This window comes from Berghia stephanieae, chromosome 1 (assembly GCF_034508935.2).
Source record: "Berghia stephanieae isolate SIO BIC M18660-M18661 chromosome 1, UCSD_Bste_1.3, whole genome shotgun sequence".
NCBI classification, from domain to species: Eukaryota; Metazoa; Mollusca; class Gastropoda; order Nudibranchia; family Aeolidiidae; genus Berghia; species Berghia stephanieae.
This window is the reverse complement of record NC_088360.1, coordinates 68,290,931-68,318,653: the sequence shown is the minus strand read 5'-3', so window position 1 is coordinate 68,318,653 and position 27,723 is coordinate 68,290,931. Positions and strand designations below refer to the sequence as shown.

Sequence of the window (27,723 nt, the reverse complement as noted above, 5' to 3'; positions counted from 1 at the left end):
GGAGATTGACACTAGATGACAAATTAGAAATAAAAAGACTAGTTCCTCACCAACCAACTGATTTTGAATTAACACAGGTGTGGAAATCTCGAAAACGCTCTTTTTCAGTGACATGGTATGACAGGCATGAATGGCTCACAGTTAGTTTAGAAAATAAACGTTTCTTTTGTTTTTATTGTCTACTTTTTACAGATACAACAAACACTGGCAAATCATGGACATCTATAGGCTATAGTGACCTTAACCACTTCCATCGTAATTTTTAACCTCCTGAACGTTGTTTTAGCACCCTTAAAAGAGTGAAAAATTTCTTGCGAAATTCAATGAAACACAGAGCGGTTAAATTCGTTAATGATTCTGTCAATTCACAAAGCTGAAATAGTTGCCATTCCAAATTTCAATAAACACATTATAAAAAGATTTGCAGAGATGAAACATCGCCGTGCAGATTTTCTTTACAAGTACTAAAAGTAAGTAATTTCTGTCATAGGTTTTTTTTTTTCTCTTTTGATTTACATTTATCACATATTGATTGCATTATCGACCAAAACCAATCCTTTAAATGGTGGACAAAGAATAATTACAAAGACCTTTTCATATGGGACTTGTATCTCAGTGTTGTGGCTTGATGTTTTAATGAATTATTTGTTTTTGTGAGTTTTGTCCACTCGTAGAAACCATCGACCCTCCCCCCACCCTTCCAAAAAAGAGAGTTATTAACATGTGCTCTCTCCTCTTAACCGTGTTCACTGTTTTATAATTTTTTTTCTTCTTCTAATCATGGCACCACCATACGCCGTCAATACGCCACGCCGCTGGTCGTACTGCCTCCAAAAAGTCTTGTGTAGGAATGATTTAGATGCCAAGAAAAATTGAAATATATTGAAAAATATGAGTCTGGAGTTCAATATATCGAGAGCAACAGACACGGTTTCTTAAAGTGACAACAACTATAATCAAGTTTCACGTCATTTTGATTATAAAATCACTTTTCGATGTGTGGTTCACTCGTAAAGAATGCCGTTTTGAGATGACAGGTCACATATCACGGAGTCTTGGCGTGTCTGTGACTTTATGACCGTCCAGACATAAATCTAATGGACCATGGCCAATTGTCCAGGCGTCATCAGCGTGGAGCAAGTCACTTGCAAATGGCTTTGCTATCAGCATGAGTTCATCGGGCTAGTGAATCCCTAAAGACTCCTGAGGTGTTTTACAAGGGCAAGTCTCTTCTGAAAAAAGTATAACGGGTATATAGTCAGGAAATTGTTTGTGGAAAATACGACTTAGGAGAAGATTAACTGACTAACGAAAGAATATTATTTGGGATTAATTTATTTAAGTGTTATATCCTCGAGTTCTTTAAAAAGAATAAAAAAGAAAGAGAGAAAAAAGCGTGCATGAATTGGGTCTTATCTGTTTGCAGTGGGGATTTCCAATTTTGTAATTTGATAGCAGAGAACGGTTCTTGTCTGGGTCAGCATGATTCAACGTAAACAAGAGACATGTGTGACCCGTCGTCTCAAAGCTGGATTGAGTTAGAATGAATCAGACCCTAAAAAGTAAATTTAGAATTTTAAAATGAAGAGAAATACGGACTGTGAGTCTTTTAGAATTCAAAAAAGTTTAGCTTCTCTACAACATTTGATTTAAAAACATTACGCCTTTACGCCACGGCACCATTAGATACCGTCGTCTTGGCATTCCATGAAGGAATATAAATGATCCATCAAACAAGATGTCTAATGTCAACAGGAGTCACCCATGTTGTCCAAAGTGAGCAAATTGGGGGTTAATAATCTTGCCCAAAGAAGAAAAACCCTAAATTGCCTGAAGCTTGAAGCTCGAACCCGGGACCTTCCGGTCACAGAGCAATGCATTGACCACTCGGCAACTTCGCTCCCCCTTTCTCCATCATAATGAATAGAGTTAACCCCAAGTTTCAATTCGTGGCTATTCATTCAATGGGAGCGATCTATATTCATTTTTTAGTCCAACCAAGTCATCAATCACATGATTTGTTGCTGTCCAACAATTGAATATTTCTTAACAAATGTAAACACGCTTCTTTGTTTACAAAAGTTATAAACATACCCATGGGTCAAGCTGAATAAAATGGCCAATCGTGATGTTAGATATTTAAAAAGATGTGAAAACTTTTCATTAAGTGGGTCACTTGGAGCACATATTGCAATGTGACCAATGACCTCGAGCACATGGAAAGTTAATATAGATCACGCCCATTTCCAATACCTAGTTTATCCCGACACAATAACTCTTGGAGAAGATTGGTCAGAAATGTGTAATGCGAACAGTTCAAATGGTGGGTTTTATCCTTTACTGGAACTGATGTTGTTTCCACCAACATTGATGAGCTGGCTCCCATTGGTCGTCCACAAAGTTCATCAACCGCAGCAAATCAACCAAAGAAATTGACGAACTTAACCGATCTTATCGCTGGTTAAAACAATCTGACATTACACAAAGGCTTTGACTTGCATAGGAAAGAGATGGCTATATCGTTTGAGAAATCCTGGGTTACAGAAAGGTATGTGCCCGTTGCATACCTAGAAAGCTCGCATAAAAGCATGATCACATTGAAAGAGGAAGTTTTCTTGAAGTAGTATAACACCCCTCTTACAGTTCTGATTAAACTCCAAGTGACATTTTCCCTTTTTTTAAGACTAAAGATGAACCTCAAAAAAAAAAAAAAAGGGGGGGGGGGGTGGATTTCGACAGAGATGACGAGTTGCAGGTGGAGGTGACTCGATGGTGTCGAAGTTTGCCACGTTATTTCCTCTTCGACGCGATGCAATAATGGTGCATCGTTAGCGACTCTGTGTGGATGGCAACGGTGACAATGCTGAAATTTAAAATGATAAACGGAAAGGACATAAACTAAGTTTTGTTTTGGCACCTCTGTCAATTTCGTATCTATTATAGTTTTGAAAATACAAGAGCCGCGGCAAGGCTTTTCAGGATATCCTTGTAGATATACTTATTTTTTGTCAACAGATAATATTTGACAGCACAATTTTAAAAACAAAATGAGAAAAATCCTTTTTAATAGTGAGAAATTATATTGCATATGTTGCTGCCATAATATATTGCTACTTTGACTGTAAGATGTCTTGAATTCGTGAAAAAGCGATCTTCGAGCGAGACAAGGATTTTAAGAAACGATCTAATAAATTAAGGGAAATAGAAATTGACATAAATTTATCACATATTTATTTCTGCTGTGTTAAATCGGCACCCTGCAGATCGCCTGGCATAGAGAGAGGAAGAACATAACGACACACACTTTTATCATAGCTAATCGCAACTACAAAAATGGTAGCTTCAAAAAAGATTAGCTTTCTAGAATTTCTCTTCCCGACTTTGATGTGGTGAGCACGAACCAAAAGGCGAAAATAACAATATACTAAATCACCTAAATAATCAAGGACCCGCACAAATTAAGCTTTGGTATAGGTAGAAAATGGCGATAAGGGTTCTACGATAGTTTGTGCCATTAAATAAGCTAATAAAGCCAAGTATCAAAAACTGATAGTAACTTGAATAAAGGTGAGGCGAGAATGATGACCAATAAGCACTCAGGTTAGGGGCGTCCAAGAAGGTCACCTGTCTGGGGTCAAATGACCACCAAATAGAAACAATATATCCTGATAGGATTAGTCATAAGCTCGTTTTACACCAACAGTCCTCGTCTAAATACACTGACTGCTCCATGATATTAAAGTAACGGGATATCCTAGCAGTTTTAAGCTGTAGAAAAAGAGAACCGGCTTAAGGTCCGAGTAAGCAGTAATTTTTAAAACCCTCTTCCGTTTTCAATAAAAAACCCCAAGAAGCTAATCCGTGTATTATGTTTAAGAGGAAAACCTCTCGTAACAGTCGATATTTCACTGCCCATGTGATGGTAACACATTAATTTTTTGTTTGTCTAGTGTTTTAAACTGCTAAAAACCAACCTTTCTATCGTATAGTTTTAGTATAGGAAATCGCATAATTGTAGGTTACAAAATCCGTAACGTCCAATTGTGAATATGCATAAAAAATAATAAGTGATGGTCCTTTCCGGGTTGGGGGTGGGGGGGGGGGGATTCCATAGCAAGATCTACGGTGGTTTGCTTGAAGAAAAAAATAGCGAGCTCTAAAAGTAAATTATGAACCATGATTTAGTCTACTTCTGCGCCAGATAACATCCACACCAAAAAACAAGCTTGTTTTTCATAAACAACCCCATTGAGGAATAGTTGAGGAAACGTCTTGTAATATTCCTTACATGCGGCGCATGTGGTCTTGTGTTATGACACTCGCTTTTTCTTGGATAAGACTCTTGACTCAAGTTCTTTAACCGTACTCGGGTTAAAATGAGTACCTGGCTGATAACAGTGTTGTCTTTGTCAGATAAAAAATATAACATCGCTTACAGACTTGTCATGTTCTACATGTTACACGTTGCTGTTGGTCAAAGACCCTTTGTAAGGCGCTTTGAGCACGTTTAGTGGATATCCCACTATACAAACTCTCACCGGTTCCATGTTACCCTAACTAGCCAACGATGCATTCCTACGGGTGTTGTTTTCCTGCCTGTCGTCTCTTGACCGATGGATCATTGCTTCTTGTTCATCACCCTGATCCTCCTCCTTTATCTCCCCCCTTCCTCCTCCTCCTCCTCCTCCTCCTCCTCCTCCTCCTCCTCCTCCTCCTCTTCCTCCTCCTCCTCCTCCTCCTCCTTTTCCTCCTCCTCAACAACAACAATAAAAACAACCAGGACCACTACCACCACTACTATTACTACTATCACTGCTACTATTACTACTACTACTACTACTACTACTACTACTACTACTACTACTACTACTACTACTACTACTACTTCTATTACTACTACTACTACTACTACTACTACTACTACTACTACTACTACTAACTACTACTACTACTACTACTACTACTAATACTACTACTACTTCTATTATACTACTACTACTACTTCTACTACTACTACTACTACTACTACTACTACTACTACTGCTGCTGCTGCTGCTACTACTACTACTACTACTACTACTACTACTACTACTACTACTACTACTGCTGCACATTAAGTTCTATCTATTTATTTTTATAATGACATGCTTGAACGCGGATGAGCTAACCTGCTTAACAATAGAAAACAAAAGTGGGATGTCATAGAACTGGATCCAATATCATCGGAAGTCTAAAACCACTTTTCCGGAGGACGGGATGCATTCCTTATATTATTTTAACTAATTTTCTGGTTTTCGAGTGATGGCATCTTATTTTCTAGTCAGAATACTATGCTCGTCGTCCAGAAAGATCACCCATCCTCGCTCTTTTTACGTTCCATAATCCTAATACTCAGCATATACACTCCGTTACCAAAATAGTTATGCCACCTTATGATTCAATAATGGAACCTTTTAAATATTTGGGGCAGCGTGGCTCAGTAGTACGGCCTTTGCTTCGTACCCGAATTGTACCGTTTGACAACCCGCTACGCTGTGTGACCTTCAGCAAGTCGCCTCGTTTGCGTTGCTGCACTGTGGCTGACGCCTGAGTCATTCCAGTCTTTCTTTGGAATTGACCCTAAAGACAAATTTTCCTAATGGGACGAATAAAGGTAATTTATTCTTGTGTATTTAATAGTCCTCCGAAAGCTGGTTACTTACACAGTTCCAAGGATTTTTGAACCGGAAAGATAGAACGTGTGACGTCACCTTTCTTCCTTACGTCTTCTTATGTCTATTTTTTGTTGTTGTAATTTCAGGTCGAGACAGCTGGAGAAAAACAATAGATTGGAATGTGTTTTTAACAGTTATGGTCTAACGCCCATTAAGTGATTACTTGTCTTGGGGCACATTAATGTAACCAATGGTCACTCAACCGATATTTAATGAAGCAGATAGAAAATTGACCTGTCAACCATGAGATCATAAACAACATTGGGCAATCTGTTTTTATTGTTAGCTTCCCTTGTGCTTGAGGTTAAACATTGTCTTTCACTATTTCTTTAGCACTGCCGACTTTTTTTTTCATTTTGGTCAGAAAACTCAATTGAAATAATGATTGACAAGATGGCATCCAAATTGCTAACAAATCTCCAATCCCAGATGGGTAACAAGTCTCGAGTTGGAAAATGTATTGACTTCTGTCATCTTTAACCATTGATATATTATGTCACAGGTTTCTAGTCTTAGTAAAAAAAAATGTGTTTTATCATAGGACGAGAGAGTACATGGTAAAATTGTGTTTGCGAGCCCGGGCACTGAAGCTGAAGCACATAATATCTTGAAGAGCTACTCTTGCGTTATTGGCCACGTGACTTTGTGCTTACAAAGGAATGATTGGTAAAATGCGGAAAATGTAAATCGTTACAAGCAGGGCGATTATTTCACAAAAGAGACGGCAATATCAAATCTTAATATAAATAATAATGGGTTCAAAGAAGGTCGCTGTTGTTATTTCACTAACGTTCATTGCTACGATTTGTTTGCAGTTATTCATTTAAAAAAAAAAAAAACTAATCCTGAAGATCAAGTCTTGTGGAAAGTAAAGAGCAACGAAGGCTTTGGAAAACATGATCGTAAAGCTGAGAGTAAATTGAATAATTTAATGAAGGTTTGTTGAATACGGTTTTGATTCTAAACACTCGTTGTTTCTGTCGCGATCTGTAGGAGAAGTGGCGAATGGGTAAGCGACAAATTGAATAAAGTAACCCCCCCCCCCCCCCCCCCCCCTGATACAGAAATCGACTGGTGCCGTTTTCATCCTGTTATAGATGGGGTAAGATCTTGGCAACTCGACAGATAGTAATAAAGTTTTAAGTTTAAAGAAATAAGTTGTTTTTTTTTCTAAAGTGAGCTTTTATAATAAGCAAAATCCATGAACGTGCTCACCGCGCTATACATAATAAATAAAATTTTAAAAGCTGAAATTAAACATAAACTACAATCAAAACTGCCAATTTGCGAGGGATTGGAGATGGCTATATCGATAGAGCATCAGTAGATTCACAAGCAATCAGAACTTGACTTTTAAATCATTTTAACAAGTTAACTTCAATTCTGTGGGGAAAAAAACAACTCGTATATAAAAATTTGGCCAGAAAACACTTCCTTCAAATATCGATCGATTTAAATGACCCTAATCTTGACAAAAACTCTCAAACCTGGGACTTCGCGTTTATTTGGGGAGAGGTGGGGGGGGATTTGTCTACACCTCATTTGACCTTGATAACATTGTGTCTGAATTGCAGGTAACAAACTGCTAATTGCGTATGTATTTATATGTTTTGTTTTTCTGTAGGCGATCGACCGGTCTCACCTTGTCCAAGTGTCAACTGAAATCTATCACAACAAAAGAAGCACAAATGGGAGACATTTTAAATTGTCCCACGTCCCAAGGGCGCTGCACAAGGGCCCAACTTAATCCTGGTATAAGCCACAAACAGTAAAGAATCAAATGGGTTGTTCTGTGAAATAACAAAGGGATATAACGAAGCCAGAAAGAAAGAAAAAAATGTCATAAATACGTACAAAGAAAAGAAAAGTCAAAGAAAAGAGAAGTCTTTACACTCTAACAGCCTACAATAACAGTAAACCTAATATTGAAACAATGAGAAACGGGGTGAACAGCAGTTAATATTGTATTTATCATTATCTATATCGTGGTAAACCCAAGGCTTGCCAGACACGGCAATACAAAACCGTCAATCAATTGGATGACTCACCAGCTGTAAACTGTTGAAGACATACAGAAACACGACCAGACTGTAAATGATACATTTATGAATAAATGGATATAAATTATTGTCAGTTTGTATTTCATGGACGAAATACGTAAAAACAATGTATGTAGTTAGACTAGTGAAAATTGAGAGGAATGAACAAACAGCATTATAATAATATTGTCTGAGGCATCATCAAATAATAATAATAATAATAATAATAATAATAATAATAATAATAATAATAATAATAATATTAATAATAATAATAATAATAATAATAATAATAATAATAATAATAACATTGACATCGAAAATCCCCCCCCCCAAAAAAAATAATTATGATGATGATGATGATGATGATGATGATGATGATGATGATGATGATGATGATGATGATGATGATAATGATGATGATGATAATAATAATAATAACAATAATAATAACAATAATAATAATAATAATAATAATAAAACAATTACTACTCTGGATGTTATTGGAGTAGCAAATTATTATCAACTTGAAGGGAAACTTTAAAAGGTCAATATCGAATTCGCAATACAAAAATAGGCCTTTGTCGTCGGGGTTTTATTGTCCTCCAAACCATTCGAAATACAATTGTCCACGCATCAACATTCATATCGATTCAGGTGTAAACGGGTATCTGGGTAGTTGCATTGACGGATATAGTAAGAAAAGCTAGAACAAAACATGACGTCGACTAGGAGTCTTGTCCATATTGAAATGCAATAATATGGTGTCATATAGCACTATATTGGGGGGGGGGGGGGCAACCACTTTTATACAAATCGAGGCCTTGCACGAATTAGCCTTTATTTATCTAGTTATTTATCTATGCAAACCTCGGTATATTATAATATTCGTCAATCCAAAGTAAGGGAGTAAGGGGGGGGGGGGGGGTTACATGTGGAAATCTAACAAGCGTTGTCTTTCAAACAGAACAAGAGTAGGAAAGGGATAGGATTTACTTAATTGGTCAGGACGACCTACTCTGTGGAGTGGAATAATTTAGCATATATTGAATAGGGGACTGTTTACATTGATTCATAACACGACGACGTTGTTAAAGAGTGATCGATGAAAGATGCCTTGGCATTGAAAGCTATAAAGTAAATAGAACAGTGAGAAGAAAAAGTAGAGAAATAAATTGAAGTGTAAATAAATGTATAACGGAAATTTCCTATTCTAATGTCACGAATCATTGCAGATCATTGTTGAACATTGGCATTGTTTGTCTCAAATCTAAACATTATGACGAAGAAAGCGATATAATATTATTTCTTTGCCATTTGTATAAGAAGAAGGAGAAGGAATATGAGAAGGAAGAGGAGGAAAAGAAGAAGAAGAAGAAGAAGAAGAAGAAGAAGTAGTAGTAGTAGTAGTAGTAGTAGTAGTAGTAGTAGTAGTAGTAGTAGTTGTGGTAGTGGCGGTAGTAGTGGTGGTGGTGGTAGTAGTAATAGTAGTAGTAGTAGTAGTAGTAGTAGTAGTAGTAGTAGTAGTAGTAGTAGCAGTAGTAGTTGTGGTAGTGGCGGTAGTAGTGGTGGCGGTGGTGGTGGTAGTAGTAGTAGTAATAGTCGTAGTAGTAGTAGTAGTAGTAGTAGTAGTAGTAGTGTAGTGGTAGTTGGTGTATGGTGGCGTAGTAGTAGTAGTAGTTAGTAGTAGTAGTAGTAGTAGTAGTAGTAGTAGTAGTAGTAGTAGTAGTAGTAGTTGTGTAGTGGCGGTAGTAGTGGTGGCGGTAGTAGTAGTAGTAGTAGTAGTTAGTAGTAGTAGTAGGTAGTAGTAGTAGTAGTAGTAGTAGTAGTTGTGGTAGTGGCGGTAGTAGTGGCGTGGTGTGGTAGTAGTAGTAGTAGTGTAGTAGTAGTAGTAGTAGTAGTAGTAGTAGTAGTAGTAGTAGTAGTAGTAGTTGTGTGTAGTGGCGGTAGTAGTGTGAGTGTGGTGTAGTAGTAGTAGTAGTAGTAGTAGTAGTAGTAGTAGTAGTAGTAGTAGTAGTAGTAGTGTAGTGCGTGTAGTAGTGTGGTAGTGGGGTAGTAGTAGTAGTAGTAGTAGTAGTAGTAGTAGTAGTAGTAGTAGTAAGTAGTAGGTACGTAGTAGTAGTGTGTAGTAGTAGTAGTAAAGTAGTAGTAGTAGTAGTAGTAGTAGTAGTAGTAGTAGTAGTAGTAGTAGTAGTAGTAAAAGTAGTAGTAGTAGTAGTAGTAGTAGTAGTAGTAGTAGTAGTAGTAGTAGTAGTAGTATAGTAGTAGAAGAAGAAGAGAATATGAGAAAGACAGAGAGATAGAGAGATACACACCCACAGACACACACACGCTCACACACACACACACACACACACTCATATAATATATATACCTAGATATATACATAGAATAGTCACACAAAAAAAACAACAAACAAAACAAAACAACAACAACAACAAAAAAAAAACAAAAAAAAAACACCTGTTTTAATCGATATCATATTGATACTTATTCCGTTTCAAAAGAGAAATAAAAGTTTCATTTACAAGTCACATACAGTTTTTTCACTTGATCACCACTTTCAAGTTTCCGTGAGGCCCTATCTGAAATACAAAATAAAGCGCACATCAGTTCGTAAGGCATTTCCACACATTGACAAATGTTCGAGTTTTCGAATTTCTCCATCTGAAGCCAATAAGCGTGTGTCCACTAATTATTTACTTAGCTTTTTATAGACAATTAATGTTACGTCATCAAATTATGTGTTTAATATCTTTTAGCCAGGAGTTATTGGTTGAGACTTTTTTTTTCTTTCTTTTTTCTTTATGGAGAAAATCCCTTGAATGCCCTTAATATTAATAGTAATGCCATAAATCTCTTGATTAAAGATTAGAATAATGATACACGTGGTAAAGATAGTATTTCAACTTAAATGTACTCATGTATATGTGGTGTACAAACATTTATCTTTAACCGTGACATGCAAAGCACACACACACACACACACACACACAATCACACACATACACACGCATATAGAAGATAATCATAATAATATAATAATGCATAACAAGATTGAAAGCCATGTTAACAGCAGTGCAAACAAGTATTATTCGTCATATATAAATCTCCCATCATATAATTCCCTGTACTAACACCTTGAAATAATCCATAGATTTTGCATTCTTTGTTTCAAATTTCAAACTGTTCCATTTCTGGACAATACGAATACCGAACCAGTTTTTGTCTTATGTTTGTTTTGTATCTAGAGACAAAAATCTTAAACTTGTCCCCTCTAGTAAAAGTAATATAAGAATATGAAAAAAAATCAGAAAAGTCTATCATATCGAGACCATGTCATCATCATCATCATCATTGCCTTTTTCACTCTGGGTCAGGGTATAGGCCACAGACAAACAGTTTCCATCCTTCCCTATCCTGAGCTAACTTTTTAAAAATCTCATTCCAGGTCTTACCACTTCTCTGTATATCAGTTTCTTTAATTCTTCTCCATGTTCCTCGTGGCCTTCCCCTTGATCTTCTGCCCTGAGAGTTCCAGTCCAATACTTTCTTTGTTATAGTGGAGTCATTCTTTCTAAGCGTGTGTCCAATCCACCTCCATCGTCCTCTTCCTATTTTCTCTCCCACTGGTTTCTGCTGTGTTCTTTTCCATACTTCTTCATTTTTTATTCTATCCATCCATTTTATTCTGAGTAGCTTACGCATGCACCTGTTTACGAAAATCTGTACCCTCCTTATACATGGCTGTGATGCGTTCCAAGTTTCACAGTAGGACAGACTTCACGTTTGAGTTGAAAAGTCTTAGCTTTAGTCGAAGGAAGATATCTTTAGTTCTCCAAACTCTGTTCAAAGATGTGAATGCAGCCTGTGCCTTTCCGATTCGTGCTTTCACCTCTGCTTCCGTGCCACCATCCTCCCCCTCGTGGATCTTTACCTTGCAGTGGTGAGGTGGCTTGAGGCACACGGGAGGGCAAAGGTGTAAATCCCCGTCGACCGTCACGAGACCATCCCGGGTATCGAGCCAACGAGCCACATGAGCTGCTCGCCCCGGTGTGTGACTAAATTTGATCCAAACCCGGTGCCCGAATAGCAGCCCTATCCCGGGCGCCACACTATTATCCTTATGTCGAGTCCCAATCAGTCCCGTCAATGGCGAAGCGGTCTGCCGCCTAGCCAAATAATACCGCGTTCGTGCCGCCAGGGTCGTCGGCACGTCCGAGAAAAAAGCAAACGTCCAATGCATCAATTGATTCGAGGCCTGCCAATCGGAAAATGCGACGGCGGGGATGGCGAACTGACGCACATATTGTCCCTGAACGTCGAGAGCCAGAGTATGGCAAAAAAATGAGCTTTTATCAAAGCTTTTGGCCGTTCACTGCGTAGATATCCTCCTGTTACAGGAGACCCACCTTTATTCAGGCGCGCAATCTTCCCGATTCCAGATCCCAGGCTATACGGTGGTCCAACGCGAGGACACTTCGAGGCTCAAAGGAGGGGTTAGCGTCTACGCTAAAGAGCCATCGAAGGTAAGGGTCATTGAGAGCGTAACGGACAGCAATGGGGTGAACCGAATTTCCGTGGAAGTAGGTGGACTATGTTTGCATAATATTTACAAACCACCTAGAGCGACTTGGACTACACCACCGGTACCGGTGGTCAGCCATCCTTCCATCTGTCTGGGAGACTTTAATAGCCACCATCACGAATGGGGCTACCGAGACTGCAACGAGGCAGGAAGACAACTCCGCTCATGGATGGACTGTAACGATCTACACCTAGTGTACGATCCTACAGCCAAGGGTACCTTCCGGGGTACCCGCCATAAGAAGGATATACTCCAGACCTCATCCTCGTAACGAAAGGCGCGAACGGTGAACCGCTGCAGGTGAAGCGGACAGTCCTCGGGGACTTTCCGCATAGCCAGCACAGGCCGGTTCTTGTCACAGCTGGGGTGACAATACCGAGGGTGCAGTCTCTCCCACTTTGCAGATGGAATTTCAGGAAGGCTGACTGGGAGGAATTCAGTTCCTATATCGAGCAGGTCTGCCCTGCCATTCCTCCCAAGTCCAAGAATATAACCAGATTCAGTAGGCTACTGGTTAAGAGCGCTCAACGCTCTATTCCACGGGGCAAACGGAAATTCTACACCCCTTGCTGGACAGCAGAGTCGGAAGAGCTGTACCGAGAGTACCAGCAGACCCAGTCCCAGGACGCAGCCGATAGACTACTTCAGTCTCTGGCAGAGGGAATGAAGCAACGGTGGCAGGAGACCGTGGAAAGTCTCGACTTTACACACTCCAGCCGCCACGCTTGGCGTTTGATAAAGAAATTGGACCCAGATCGGAATTTCGCGAAGGCTGCACCGGAATGCGAGGCAGACACAATTGCCAAGAACATTAAGAACCGTAGTAAGCGGGTCCCTAATCAGGCTTTTGAGCGCGGTGTCCGCAAGGCGTACCGTACGATTTTGGACTCGCTACCTGCGGAGGAGTCGGACTGGACAGCCCCGTTCAGTCCCCGAGAAGTGGGTGCAACCATTAGCGAAGTGAAGAACGGCAAAGCAGCAGGGATAGATAAAGCAGGCAGGCTTCAGGGAAGGGAGGTGCACCACGGAGCAGGTCATTGCCCTTACAGAGCATATTGAGCACGGGTTCGAGAGAAAACAGCAAACAGGTGCTGTGTTTATAGACCTATCAGCGGCGTACTATACGGTCTGGTGCGATGGGTTAATGCTCAAACTTGCAAAAATCATAAGGTGCAAAAAGACCTTGAAGTTGTTCTTTTCGATCTTAGGGGAAAGGCAATTCCACGTCGCGCTGGGAGACGTCACGAGCAAAGTAAGGAAATTGAAGAATGGGGTCCCTCAGGGGTCGGTACTTGCGCCAATGTTGTTTAACGTTTACATTAGCGATATGCCGAACACTTTCTCCCTGAGGCTGGGATACGCAGACGACTGGACACTCGTTACGTCCGCCCTGGCACTATGCTATTCCACCGCGGAGTATTGCGCTCCAGTGTGGGGTAGAAGCAGAAACGTTGAGAATGTGGATGTAAAACTTCGCAAGTCGATGCACATAGTGTCGGGAACGCTAGCAACAACCCCTAGAGAATGGGGCCCGATAATGGCAGCGATCCAGCCCCCCGATGTCCGGAGGGAGACCATTACGGGAAACTGGCTGAGTAAGATCAAAGAGAGAGGGAATGGGGATACCCCTCTCATGCGCATAATGGACGGTGCCCCCGTTTCGAGCCGAAATAAGTCCCGGCAACCCTTGTACGCAGAATCCCTGACTACGGACAGAGCTGCACATACGAGATGGAAGTCGGTTTGGACGAATTCAATCCCTCGTGGGGGCGGGGACCTACACGCCTCTAAGCTTGGTGAGAGGTTGCCAGGCTTTGATACCAGTAAGAGGAGACACTGGGTAGCTGCGAATCGGCTTCGGTCGAAGAGCTGCCTAACGGCAAGTGCGTTACATCGGTGGGGTCTAACTTCCTGTCCAATATGTCCACGCTGTGGGCAAGAACCCGAGACGGCAGAGCATCTAGTCGAAAGGTGTGTTGTGACGATGCTACCAGGCGGGTTCGTGACGGTGCACGAATGCGGACCGGACTTTGCTGATTGGGTCGATCGTCATAACATAATAGTGTGAACCATAAGAAGCAGCTGCTGCCACCATCCTTGTCAATTATACTTCCGAGATAGCAGAAAGTGTCTATATCTTCGAGTTCCTGATCTTTTACTTTGATCTGCTCCCTTTGACGCGTAATCCAGACCATGTACCAATCTATAAGCCTGAATTAAATCCCCACGAATTCTTCTATATTTCAAACTGGGTAAATCAAGAAATTTTTCTTTCAGGTCAAAATAAAAACCTGTTGGGGAAGTTTGAAATACGAAATTTCTCGCAAAACTTTTAAATACATATTTTTCCAGAGTACGGCAGTTAACTTGTTAAAAGATACTATATTTTCTACACCTCAACACAAATTGTTACAACCACGTTCTCATTGGACCTCGGCAGGAGGTAGCCTTCGTAAACTCATAGCCTGCCATTGACAAATGTGTATTAAAGTAAGTTACAACACAAGTGAAGGCGATGATTATCAAATGAAAGCGAAAAATGAGTTGTCGTTAGTTATGCTCAAGGAACAAAAATGATCTCATTGGTTGTACAGTTGAATGAACGACTGTTTACTTTCTCTTGTTAGTGGCTACCTTATATTATGACGTATACTTTGGTAAGTGTAATGCTAGAATGCTATAAATTTACGGAGGCAATGGTCATAAATTCGCCAATGGAAAACAAGCGAAAGACTTCTGTCTCAATTTTATTTATGTTAAAAATACCATCATTCCTAAAGATTTCAGGGGGTTTTTTTTGTTTGTGTTTGTTTTTGTTTTTTTATTTCAAAATTTTTTTTTGTTTGTTTCGGTTTTGCAATTTTTTTTCTTCTTCTCCTCGTCTCCCATTTGCCTAAAATTGATTGACCTAAAATGGACTGGTGAGAATGTGGTCCTGTTTGCTCCTAATGGAAATCTCTTCAGTCCAAATTACTTCACAATCAACTTGTATATTACGCAATAACAAAAAAAAAAAAAAATTAAAAAAAAAAAAAAAAAAACAGTTTCATCAGCATGTGTGTGTTTGTGGGATACAATGAATCCACTGAAGCTGTGAAACTGGAAATCTTTATTTTTTCATCTATCTAAATTCTGTTAAGCGGGAGGGATAACGTTCACATGACAATCGAAGTACCTTGTTTCGTGTCTCTGGTGAACTGTGAGAAATGAGATACCGTACAGCGTCACAAACTAATGCGACGAGTTATGCAAACAAGTATAAAATTACAATAAACACAGTCTATCTATGTATCTCTTTGTCCGTTCTTTCATTCATTAAATAATCCATCATCAATACAACTTTGTATCCGCTTAGTTGTCTTCACTTCTCTCTCTCTCTCTCTCTCTCTCTCTCTCTCTCTCTCTCTCTCTCTCTCCCTCTCTCTCTCTCCTCTCTCTCTCTCTCTCTCTCTCTCTCTCTCTCTCTCTATATATGTCTGTGTGTGTGTGTGTGTGTGTGTGTGTGTGTGTGTGTGTTCGCTGCCGTTTTAAGTTCTCTTTACGATCGTTTGAATTTTGAACTGGTGTCAGAAGCTCAAGATATTCACTTGACATCAGGTGAAAAACCATCACAGGATATTTGAACAAAACTTCGTCTTTACGACCAAATTGTGAAGTCACTCAAATAATAACACTCGCTCCAATAACTAACAAGGAAAAAGGGGAATCATTTAGGATAAATATAATACTTAATAAAAGAGACATAATATTATAGAAGGACCTGGGGTGGGGTGAAGTAGGGATTCAGTCACTCGCTTTTGCTCGAGGGATTAAGAAGAGAGTTCAAATCCTTATGGAGACGTTAAGATTTCTTTTTCTAATGACGCTAGAGTATTTTTAAAAATCGCAATACTGTCATATAGCGACCATGCTTTAAATTGAATATGCAGCCTTTTAGAAACTTTGGTGCCTGATCAACAAAGAGCTTTATCTGAAATCTTGTAATGTTTATTTCCGCAATAGGGGTCTTTATGACTGGGCTTGAAAATAATGATGCAGTCTTTTAAAAGCGCTAGAACTGAAATAAACCTTTTAATCTGAATATTTTAATTTTACATTCAAATCTACTTTGAATCAAACGTCCCAATAGATTAGATTTTGATCCGTAAATCTGTGAATAATAAGATAAATTCAAATTAAAGCTAAGAACAAGCAATGAACTTTTCGGATACGAACTCCTCTACATCAAGTCACCATTGCAATTGGATATTGGATTGAAATACAAGAAAATTAGTTTAAATCCATGACAGTTTGATATTTTTAAATGTAAAACCAAACAAAATAAAAACGAAAAATGTATTTTGCTGTCATTTCTAAAATATTTCGTTGCTGTTAAATAAACCTTTTGCTTAACGTTTCAAGTTTCAGACAGCTATTTATTTCTGACCGTAATCAAAACAACGGTCGTTTCATATGACCATAGGGCGGTTTAGATCCCGTTACAAAATACCTGAGCAAGGATTCATCGTATCGGGACATCTATGAGGAAATCACCATAATAATAATAATAGTATAGATATAAAAGGACACGACTGTCAAAGAAACGGTGGGCTATTCATCATTGTCATCAATGACATTTTGGCCAAAACTTCACCTATCGGAAATGACGTCATGACATTTAGTGTCCTCCGAAGCAATCAATCTTTTGCCAGGCTTGTGATGACAACATAGAGAAACCGCCATAATCAAAACAGACCTGCATCGTCGCCTTCAATCATTTTAATCTCTTTCTTCCTCATCAAAGCATGACCTCCCACAAAGCAAACGTCATATCCCTTCGGTCTCTCACTCGATTACCTTTACAAGTTACTCATGGGAAATGTGTTAAAACGTCAAATATTTACAATGCTAATAATATTTTCAGTCATCTATCGCTATCAAGTTGTCTAAGCCCTGATAATTTAACGCAAAACGCGGCTAATAGCCTACACAGCTAAATATTCACTCAAATGTGTGCACAACACCTTACAATGGGTCTCAAGCTTCAGGCACATATATATTTAAAGTACTGATAACTAAACACAACTATACACTTGTTTTAAAATGTTATTATAGAAAATAATCTGGTTTAGTTAGAGAACATTTCCATTACAGCAATGAGACTGTAATGTAGTATTTGAGGTGGAGGTTAAATTTTAAAATTTAAGAAATTTGTATGTCATATTCTTCACACCACAGGAGCGTTTTACATAGGTTGGCAGCTCCTGCACTCATAGAATCGCCCTACTAATTAGAATTAAATTATATGGAGGTCTGCACAGCCTATGATTTCCCCGTTTCATATTACATGGAAATATTTAGCAGCAATGATTAGTGGGTGGTATAGCTGTCTAAGGATATAACGGTCACAATACAATAAGCAATGAATACAAGTTCCAGTCCCACTTATACTTGACAATAAAAGTAAAGCAGATTTATTATGCGTATTTACATGTTTTTAAAATGTTTATGATTCATCATAACAAAGGGGAAAAAACACAATATTCTTTTATTGTTGTATTTATTATTTTCTTGATGGAGCTGAGGTCCTTAGTGGCCGTCTCTCAGGTCTTGCTTGTAAAGGCGCCGTTTGAAGCAATGGTGGGATTAGACAGCTCTTCCTATGTCCGTACCAGGAAGGGATGGAAATATGGTTTGATATAAATATAAACAGGCTGTCAGATTTCTCCGTGTTAATCTTCTTTGGCCGTCTTCAGGTCTAGAGTACCCTCAGGGTCTAAAGTCAAATAGTAGAAAGGGCTAAACATGCCTAATAATATTTAATAAAATAGTCTAACAATTGAACGTGACACGTGTAGATTCCTGAATATTTTAAGTAACATATTTATAATGCTAACGCCCAGAGAGCATGAAATAAACAACTGATTGGTACTCTGGCCTCAAAAAGTACCGAACTGAACTAGATAGACAAATTAGCTAAACCACGGTATTGAAAACTACCGTCACTAATGACTTTTCTCTTTCTATCTATCTATCTATCTATCTATCTATCTATCTATCTATCTATCTATCTATCTATCTATCTATCCATCTCTCTCTCTCTCTCTCTCTCTCTCTCTCTCTCTCTCTCTCTCTCTCTCTCTCTCTCTCTCTCTTCCCTTTCGTGCGCGGGCACGATGATACGACAAGCACAGTAGACGACTTAGTAGCACGTTCCGTCAAGCGATATTGAACCGGTAACTTACCGATTGGGTATTCTGTAAGCAATATCAATCTCCCCGTCTATAACCGGTTGCCCAAATACCGAGTAGACTGGAGATCGCGATAGGCGTTCTAAGCACTCTCTCCACAAGCAAAGCGACTTTATCAATCCGGGTGCAGTCGTAGCGACCAATCAAAAAGATTGCATGCAATTTATATTGTCCATTTAGCTCTATATAAACTGAAATAATCTCCTCTTTCATGGGATGTGTGTCTCTGAAGGACTACTTTAATAACTTTTTTTTGCCTGGGTAGATTCCGTGACGGAAAAGTTCCATCAGCCTTTAAATATCAACCAATGCTGTACTCTGGAAATACACATATTTAAATATTTGGCCAGAAAACTCGTCCTTCACATTTCGATCGATTTAAATGACTCTCGTCTTGACAAAAATTCTCAAACCTGGAGCTTCACTTGATATTTTTGCCAACTTGAGGGTCACTAAGATCGATATTTGAAGGACGTATACATGTTTCCAGAGCACGACCGTTAACTGCTTGAAATACAATATCACACAATTACTGTATTTTATATTTCGGAACGCAACCTGTCATTATTTATATTCAAGATGACTCATTGTTATAAAAGCTTCCCTTATCGTGTTTATGAGAGCCGTCATGTCGAATGGCCGAGGTACATATACATGTACATGTGTTAACATTTTATGCTATGACAGCAGGTAAGTCAAGGATGACTAATGTGAACAAAAAGTCGTCTTAAACTTGGACATTGTAATGTCCTGGTGCATTAGGCCTACTTTTACGGTGATTTGAAAACAGCAGTGCACATACAATGATGTGTTCCTCTAGTCCTTTTTCAGGACTTTAATGGCCCCGCATTTGACGCTTATCCCGGTTTGTTCATTTTGAACTAGACAGCATTAACAATTGCGTGTTACGCTTAGAGATTGGAATCGAGTAAATCTCCAACTATCAACTTTCCGTCTAATCAAAATTGGATACAAATACAATACCCGAGTTCCCCTCGTTGGACAAAATAACCCAAAAAGAATTCTTTATGACCATAGAATCTAACCGGATTTCCCCCGCCACATCAAATGGGCAATTCAATCATAATAGGCTTCTACAGTCGTAGCGTCACTTCCCTCGTAATGACGCATAGTAACTTAGTAACTGGTTCTAAACCATCGGAACAATGGCGGAAGCCCTTATGAAATACTTCTCCGGCGAGCATAAAAGTGTATCCAGAGGAGAAAAACATTATAAATCTGATCAAGTTTTACTATTGTACATTCTGATCACACGACATGTGAAAAAGTTCTAGCCAGCATGAAGAATAAAAAATACCGATTTTCTTTGTTTAGAACCAAGCTGCTGGTTGCAGGGCGGACGTGACATCAGAATCCTATTGAATCCTATTAGTACTATATGTTAAGTATTGTTATTTTTAAGAGCATCTGATGTGATCAAGTGTAGATTCTATCACTGCCCTATAAAACAACATTTCACATAGATTGATATATTCTGAGACTCGTTTCCAAATAATTTGAGGCAACATGTAAGCCAACATTGCACACAAAACATATTTTGTTTTCATCTCAAAGTTTGTGGGCTATACGTGACCCAATCCCTCAAAACAGTATTATTTTTTTTTCAAAAATTAATCATTTATATAGATCAATATTCAATAAGTGTGTTCAGGGCGCTTTACAAGGTGTCCCTAGCCAACAGCAACACTTAACATCTGGGACGAGACATAACCCTGTTAGGCGATATTACATTTTTTTTCAGACAGAGACAACGCTCTTAAGGGACAGTTACTCATTTTACCCCTGAGTGAGGTGTGAGAATATGAGTAAAGAGCCTTTTCCATAGACTCAACTATGCGCCACACAAAGCGGGACTCGAACACAGGTCCTTCCGATCCGAAGGCGCGTTTCAGACCACAAGACGACAAAGCCGCATATAATATTTTAATTCTTGGTGTCTCTCCTTTTTCTATCTCTCTCCATATACATTATGTATGGAAACAAAAATATAATCATTGAGTTAGGTTTATATCTTGTATCAAGGACAGCAGATATATTTTCTTGAATTGACAAACACTTATCTATACCTAGACAGTGGCAATTTGGTCTTGTGGTATGACACCCGCTTTTGGATCGGAATGTCCTGGGTTCGCGCCTCGCTCGGCGCATAGTTGAGTCCTTGGAAAAGGATTTTTACTCACAATCTCTCACTGTACTCAGGTGTAAAATGAGTACTTTGCCGTTCACAGCGTTGTGCCTGTCGGAAAAAAATAGTAATATCGCCTAACAGGCGTCATGTCTCGTTCTCGATGATACGTGTTGCTGTTGGAAAGGACCCTTTGTAAAGTGCTTTGAACACGGTAAGTGGATATTGCACTATAGAAAAAAAGCTCAAAAAGCTCAAGTAATCTCTCGAGTTTCATGTCATTTTGACTTTGAAATCATTGTCTGACATCTTGAACACACCTATGTTGTACCGTTTTGAGACGATCGGTCACATCAAAGTGCACATATTTGCAGGTCTGATAACCCAACGCAATTATGGGCTTGTTTTAACATTGTTGTAATGGAAAATGTTTTGCGTTGGTTTGAGAGTATTTCCATTACAACAATGAACCAATAATAATTCGGGTTATCAGACCTGTAGATAAGTACACGTCGGGTCACATGTATTGAAAATGGGTAATTGGTTCACAAAAATATAAACGTCTACTCGGCATGTTCTATAATTGCACCAGTACGTTTTTATGAACGATTGAGATCGTGAATTATTCCTTACAATATACATAGGATTGTCGGATTCAAATTATTCTTATTATCATTAAGGAATAAATATATGCTTTTTATTGTTTGCAGGCGTTTCTTTGAGTCATAAGCTAGTGGTTTGATTTCTAAGAAGGGAACACGGTAAATTTGTCGGTATGAATAAACCAGTAAAACGCTCTGACTCATGGAAACCTGTTTATAAGGAAATGAGCGTTTATATATTGCAACACCGTGTTAAAACGTTTTACAGGGGTCCCAAGCCAACATTCAACAAGTAAGACGAGACATATGCAGTCTTTTTAACGTTTCTTTTCGACAGAAACATCGTTGTTATTGGCCAGGTACCCATTTTACACCAATGAAAATGTGAGTAAAGCGCATTTTTCACGGATTCATCAAAGACCGTAAAGCAGCACAAAATAGGCGAAAGCGGCAAGGGACTTTTAATATTTAAAAGAGTTATAAGTTCTTCTTCTTCTTCTTCTTCTTCTTCTTCTTCTTCTTCTTCTTCTTCTTCTTCTTCTTCTTCTTCTTCTTCTTCTTCTTCTCCTCCTCCTCCTCCTTCTCCTCCTCATCTTCCTCCTCCTCCTAATCCTACTCCTCCTCCTCTTCCTCCTCCTCCTCCTCCTCATCCTCCTCCTCCTCCTCCTTCTTCTGTTTTCTTCTTCTTCTTCTTCTTCTTCTTTTTTTTTATTTTTCTTTCTGTCTTTCTCTCTCTCTCTCTCTCTCTCTCTCTCTCTCTCTCTCTCTCTCTCTCTCTCTCTCTCTCTCTCTCTCTCTCTCTCTCTCTCTCCCTCGCTCTCTTTTTTTTTTCATTCTTTCTTTCCATAACCTTTGTTATCGATCAACTTGTCACCAACTCCGCTCCCCCCACCCCTTAACCCGTACCTCTTTAACAACATCAAGGGGGAATAACCCAGAGATGTATATTTAATTGTGCATTCCAAGGATTTAACACTCTCAATGATCATTACAACGCTTTATGTCTTTACTCGACCTGTTATATGGAACTTAACTTCTGTGTTGGGCAGCATCTGTAATGCGTATTTTTTGTCCATTAGCACTCACTCTCACAATATCCATCACAACCCACTGAATGAATGACGTTGACGCCACACTGCTTTTTTAAAAATTGTCTTTGGACCGCCAAATGGGTGATCGATTTATTCTACCAAACAGACTATAAAGGTATAATGTTACACATAGTTTCGTGTGTTGGTATAATTGATCTTGCGTGTATAGTTGATGAGTATTTTATACAAAAGTACATTGTAAATGCCAAGTAATCTTCCAGACATAGTTGTAATAACAATCATCTCTCTAAATCTACATCTTTTCAATCTTACTCAATAAACCAGCTAACAGCCTACGCTGGAAAAACCTGCATTAAAACTTTGACCAGAAAATTCGTCCTTCAGATATCGATCGATTTAAATGACCTTCGTCTTGGCAAAATCTCTCAGATCTGGGACTTGTGCAACTGATATTCTGGTTTCAGAGTGATGGTATCTTATTTTCTAGCATAAATAAATACTGGTCGTCAAGAAAGATAATCTACCCTCGCTATTTTACGCCCCGTAATTATAAGATATTGCCTATACACTCTGATACTAAAAATTGTTATGCCACCTAATGATTCAATATATGCTCTATTCATTGTTAGTCCTCGAAGGACTGGTTGGTTACTCACTTCCAATGAGATTTGAACCGGAAGACAGGAAGATGTAACGTAACTACTTTTTGCCTGTCATTGATGCTGCTATGTCTGGCAAGCTATTAATATGGATGACTTTTTACTATTATCTTATATCGGGGTGAACTAGGTGCTAAAAATTAAATCTATAGTCAAGAAAATAGTAATAAATTAACAATAAACTTGATTTCGTATTTCTATTTATTATCAATAATTAATTAATGAATTAATAATAAACCTGATTTCATATTTCTATTTATTTTCAATGATTAATTAATAATAAATTAACAATAAGCTTGATTTCGTTTTTCTATTTATTTTGACAATAACTTCACTTTTGACATCTGAGTCAACACGGTATAATATTATCAAAAGTGATGAGTCACAATACTTATTTGACATGTTGGGCAATAGGATAATATTCCAGAGTATGGCAGTATTTATAAATATATATATAAATACTGCCATACTCTGGAAAAACCCATATTTTAAAATTTGGCCGGAAAACTCGTCCTTCAAATATCGATCGATTTAATTGACCATCATCTTTGCAAAAACTCTCAAACCTGGGACTTCGCGAAATCCCAGGTTTGAGAGTTTTTGCCAAGATGAAGGTCATTTAAATCGATCGATAGGACGAGTTTTCTGGCCAAATTTTTAAGTATGGGTTTTTCCAGAGGTCGATAGAATAATACTTGTTTTATATAAATATAAAACTTCGAGTTAACAAAATAAAATCTACCTTGCGTAATTTTTTTTCCATTAAAAATATTTGTCTAGATCTAACTGAAATTGAACAAAGGTTGGAAGAAGATGAGGACGGGTTGGTGACGCTGAAAGAAGAGAATAATAAGGGAATTTAGAGAAGGCCGATGAAAAGGAGTTGGGGAGGAAACGTGATACTAAGCTGTGGGCTGTAAAAAGTAAAGGGAAGAGTAGCTGAAAAAGCTTCTTAAAGCGCACTGTACATGAATCATAGAAAATGCGCCATGCAAATGCTGATGTTTATTTAAGTAAACGATATGTGAAATCTAAACCAGTAGGAGACTATACAAAGATCCCCTAGTGTTGATAGTACCCGTAAAATGGGCACTGATAAAGTATAAAGTCTTGTCTATTCCAAAGAAAACGATATGTCACGTAAAGATGACAGGCCGGCAATAGACACGCTAACTTGTCACGATTATGATACCATCTCATCTAACGATAATCAACGAGTATCATTGCTATAAATACATCTATCTTTGTTTTGTTTTTATGTTTTTAAGGGTTTTACGGCGCTTGCAACACATTAAGGTTATATCAGCGCCAGTAAAAAGGGAAAATGGGATAGTAAAACGTTCTAGAATTACAATTATTGCACACAAGAAAAGGTAAGACAAAGGAGAATTGGTTCAAATAGGAAACAGATGTAGATTCCAACAACAAACCATCAATGTACTAAGTTTGAGACCACCTAAAAGTCTCACCCAGACACCAGCACAAGACCCAACTAAGAGGAATACACTCAAATTAAATGTTTACAAATCATTTGTTAAAAATAAATTAATAATATCACATAACAGAGAGATGATTTACAAGGAAAAAAATATCATCTCCCAAAACTATAACTGTACATTCGACTTTTTTCCTCTCAGCCATGTATCCGACCAGGGCCAGGACAAAACCAAGTAATCTCATTCCAAGACAAGGACAGAAAGCAAGTTAACTGCCGTGTTCTAGAAAAACTGGTATTTGAAAATTTGGCCAGAGAACTCGTCCTTAAAATACCGATCCATTTAAATTACTCTCATCTTGGCAAAAACTCTCAATCCTTAGACAATCACGGAAGTCCCAGGTTTGAGAGTTTTTACCAAGATGAGGATTATTTAAACCGATCGATTTTTGAAGGGCGAGTTTTCTGGCCAAATTGTTTTAATCGAGTATTTTCAGAGCACGGCAGTTAACTGGTTACTATACTGACTGATATTCACCGAACCCCCCCCCCCCCCCAACACTTTTCTTCATTTTGGCCAGAAACTTTTCACTACTAATTATATCGATGAATTAGAACGACCCCCATCTGAATATGTGAAAACTTAAAAAAATTCTTGACTTCTTTTAAGTAGGTATTTACAGTCTTAGATTTAAACAGTTGAGGTTTCATCCTACTTTATCGATATTTAAAGTCTAAAACTTTCTGGACAAGTTGTAAATAGAGGGTCTATGTGTTTTGTCAACGTACAGCAGATTTCAGCCGTACTTGAAAAATCACGTATTTAAGATTTTGGCAAGAAAATTCGTACTTCAAATATCGATGGATGAAAATGAGCCTCATCTTGTGAAAAACTCTCAAACCTGGGACTTCCTAGAAGACGTCCTTGACGTCCAAGGTTTGAGAGTTTGTGTTACGATGAGGGCCACAACTTTCATCCATCGATAAACCAGTTTTCTGGTCGAAATTTAAATAGGTGTTTTTCCAGCTTACAGTGGAATAACGACGATAATAACAATATCGTAAATGTCATGTTTATAAAAAGCCTGGCCGAGGCTTGAATTAACACATTCTTGTTAAGCCTGTTTATTCAGAATAAACCCTTATAATGTTTATTTATAGTGTTGAGTTATTCATGAAAGCAATTAAAATGAATGACTGGTTCTTAGTTTCTCTCTATACGATTAAAATGTCTTACATTTCACTGTCTTATCTTTAATTGAAACACTCTACCTCCAAAACATTACACATATGCATATAAGTATTAATAATAACAAAAGCGATTACATATTAATATCATCATCCCGAAAACATTCGCCCCGGGACGCACACATTTTTGGAAGTTGTAAAGGCTTGAATGGCTGAGAACGAGAAGCATTATGAATGAATCTAAATTGTTGTGTATTCATGGTTCCACTCCCACATTATCATTTTTCAAATATTGATTCATAGAGATAGTCCCTTCCAAATGCTTTTTGTTATTATTAAGAAGATCAGAATGCTTATTGCGTAATTGCTACGTAGATTGAAATTGGAACTATAGGTTCAACTTTTGTGTTTAATGTCATAATTGTTCAATGACCTTTTATTGAAATTTCAGAGACGGATGATACAGGTATTTATATCAATGATTTTAAGAAATGAAAGGAACAGAGAAGTGACATATTGATTTAAATGACCCTAATCATGACAAAAACTCTCAAATCTGGGACTTCTGCGGGTCATTTTAATCGATCGATATTTAAAGGACGAGTTTTCTGGCTAAATTCTTCAATGCGTGCGTGTCTTTCCAGAGTACGGCAGTTCACTGATTAAGTGAACAGACATTTCAAAACGATTTTATGTCGGGAAAATAAATATGGTGGTAAAAACAGAATATGAAACTAAACTTTGAATTGAAATAGATGCCTTCATTGAAGAGCGTGAAATTTGTTACTTTAGCCTTATAAAACTTACATTTCATTATCCTAATCCCTTTACATTTAAACTCGATATCATTCTTCTTGTTCATTCCGATATAATACCATTCTGAGACTGTTCGTCTCACATGAATATTTATATTTATTTTATTATGCTCAAAGAAAAATTACTCATGGCGGTTTGTGCGCGCCCTGAAAGTTGAATGAGAGCAATATTAAAAAGACGAAGACCTTTTAATTTCTTGATATCGTACCAAAAAGACGACACTCAGATTATTATTTAAAAATAATTTTTTAGGCCATCACTAAATTCTTTCCGGCAGTCTATAATCTTTGAAGGTTTACCATAGTTTTATGTTTAGGTACGATTAATCTCACGAGTAGAAATGGTGAGTATTTTACTTAAACACTTAATATTTGTGAGGCTATGAGGTCTAGTGGAATGACACTCGCCTTCGGATCAGAAGGTCCTGGGTTCGAGTCCCGCTCTGAGCGGTGCACAGTGAGTCCTTGGAAAAGGCTATCGACTCACATTCACCGTACGCAGGTGTAAATTGAGTACTACCTGGCCGTTAACAGCGTTATCTCTGTCGAAAAAAAATTGTAATATCACCTAACAGGCGTCATGTCACGTCTTACCTGATAAGTGTTACTGTTGGCTAGGAAACCTTTGTAAAGCGCTTTGATCACGTTCAGTGGATATTGCTCTGTACACAAGCTCAAGTTTTGTTTGTTTGTTTGTTTGATTTCTGTTTGTTTTTGTTTTGGTTGTTTTGGTTGTTTTTTTGTTTTGTTTTTTTTTGTTTGTTTGTTTATGCCTAACATCAATATATTAATATCACATGCATTTAACATATGTTACAATAACACCATCCAATCACAGGTAGCTTAGAACTCCTGCATCAATTAATGCTGATAGAAGATTAGTGCCATAAATGTATGCATTGGCCATCCCTAAATAGTAACATTTATATTGCGTATTTCCGGGGATTAGCCATATTCAATTGCTTCCATTTATTTCTTCGGCAGGCCATATGGAACACATTTTTATTTCATATAAACCATGTCTTCCGGTAAGCGATGGTTTTGTACCAGCACCCTTATCATCTTCGTCTCTGCCTATATCCAGGTACTCATTCACACCTGTTGCGAGTGGGGTTGTGCGTGTAAGTGCCTTACCAAAGAACACAACACTGGGGCAGAGTTGGGTTTCTCTTTTTTTTTTCTTTTTTTTTTTTTGTTTTGTTGGGTTTTGTTCTGTTTTGTTTTGTTGTCATTTTAATTTTGTTTTGTTATTTTT

The 27,723-nt window shown here is 38.2% G+C and overlaps 1 long non-coding RNA gene across 2 annotated transcripts; it reads right to left on the bottom strand.

The window, feature by feature from the left end:
- Nucleotides 1-736: 736 nt before the first annotated feature.
- LOC144964458 (uncharacterized) lies at nt 737-18,582 on the bottom strand. 2 transcript variants are annotated; one of them, XR_013643842.1, is made up of 4 exons: nt 18,566-18,582; nt 10,293-10,338; nt 7,763-7,802; nt 5,764-5,810 (listed from the first exon to the last, which is right to left on the bottom strand). It is a non-coding gene; the product is annotated as an uncharacterized LOC144964458 (long non-coding RNA). The 2 variants fall into 2 exon arrangements; XR_013643841.1 differs by lacking the exons at nt 7,763-7,802; nt 10,293-10,338; nt 18,566-18,582 and adding exons at nt 737-1,232; nt 7,357-7,570 and having other exon boundaries at nt 5,703-5,810.
- Between the last annotated feature and the right edge of the window lie 9,141 nt (nt 18,583-27,723).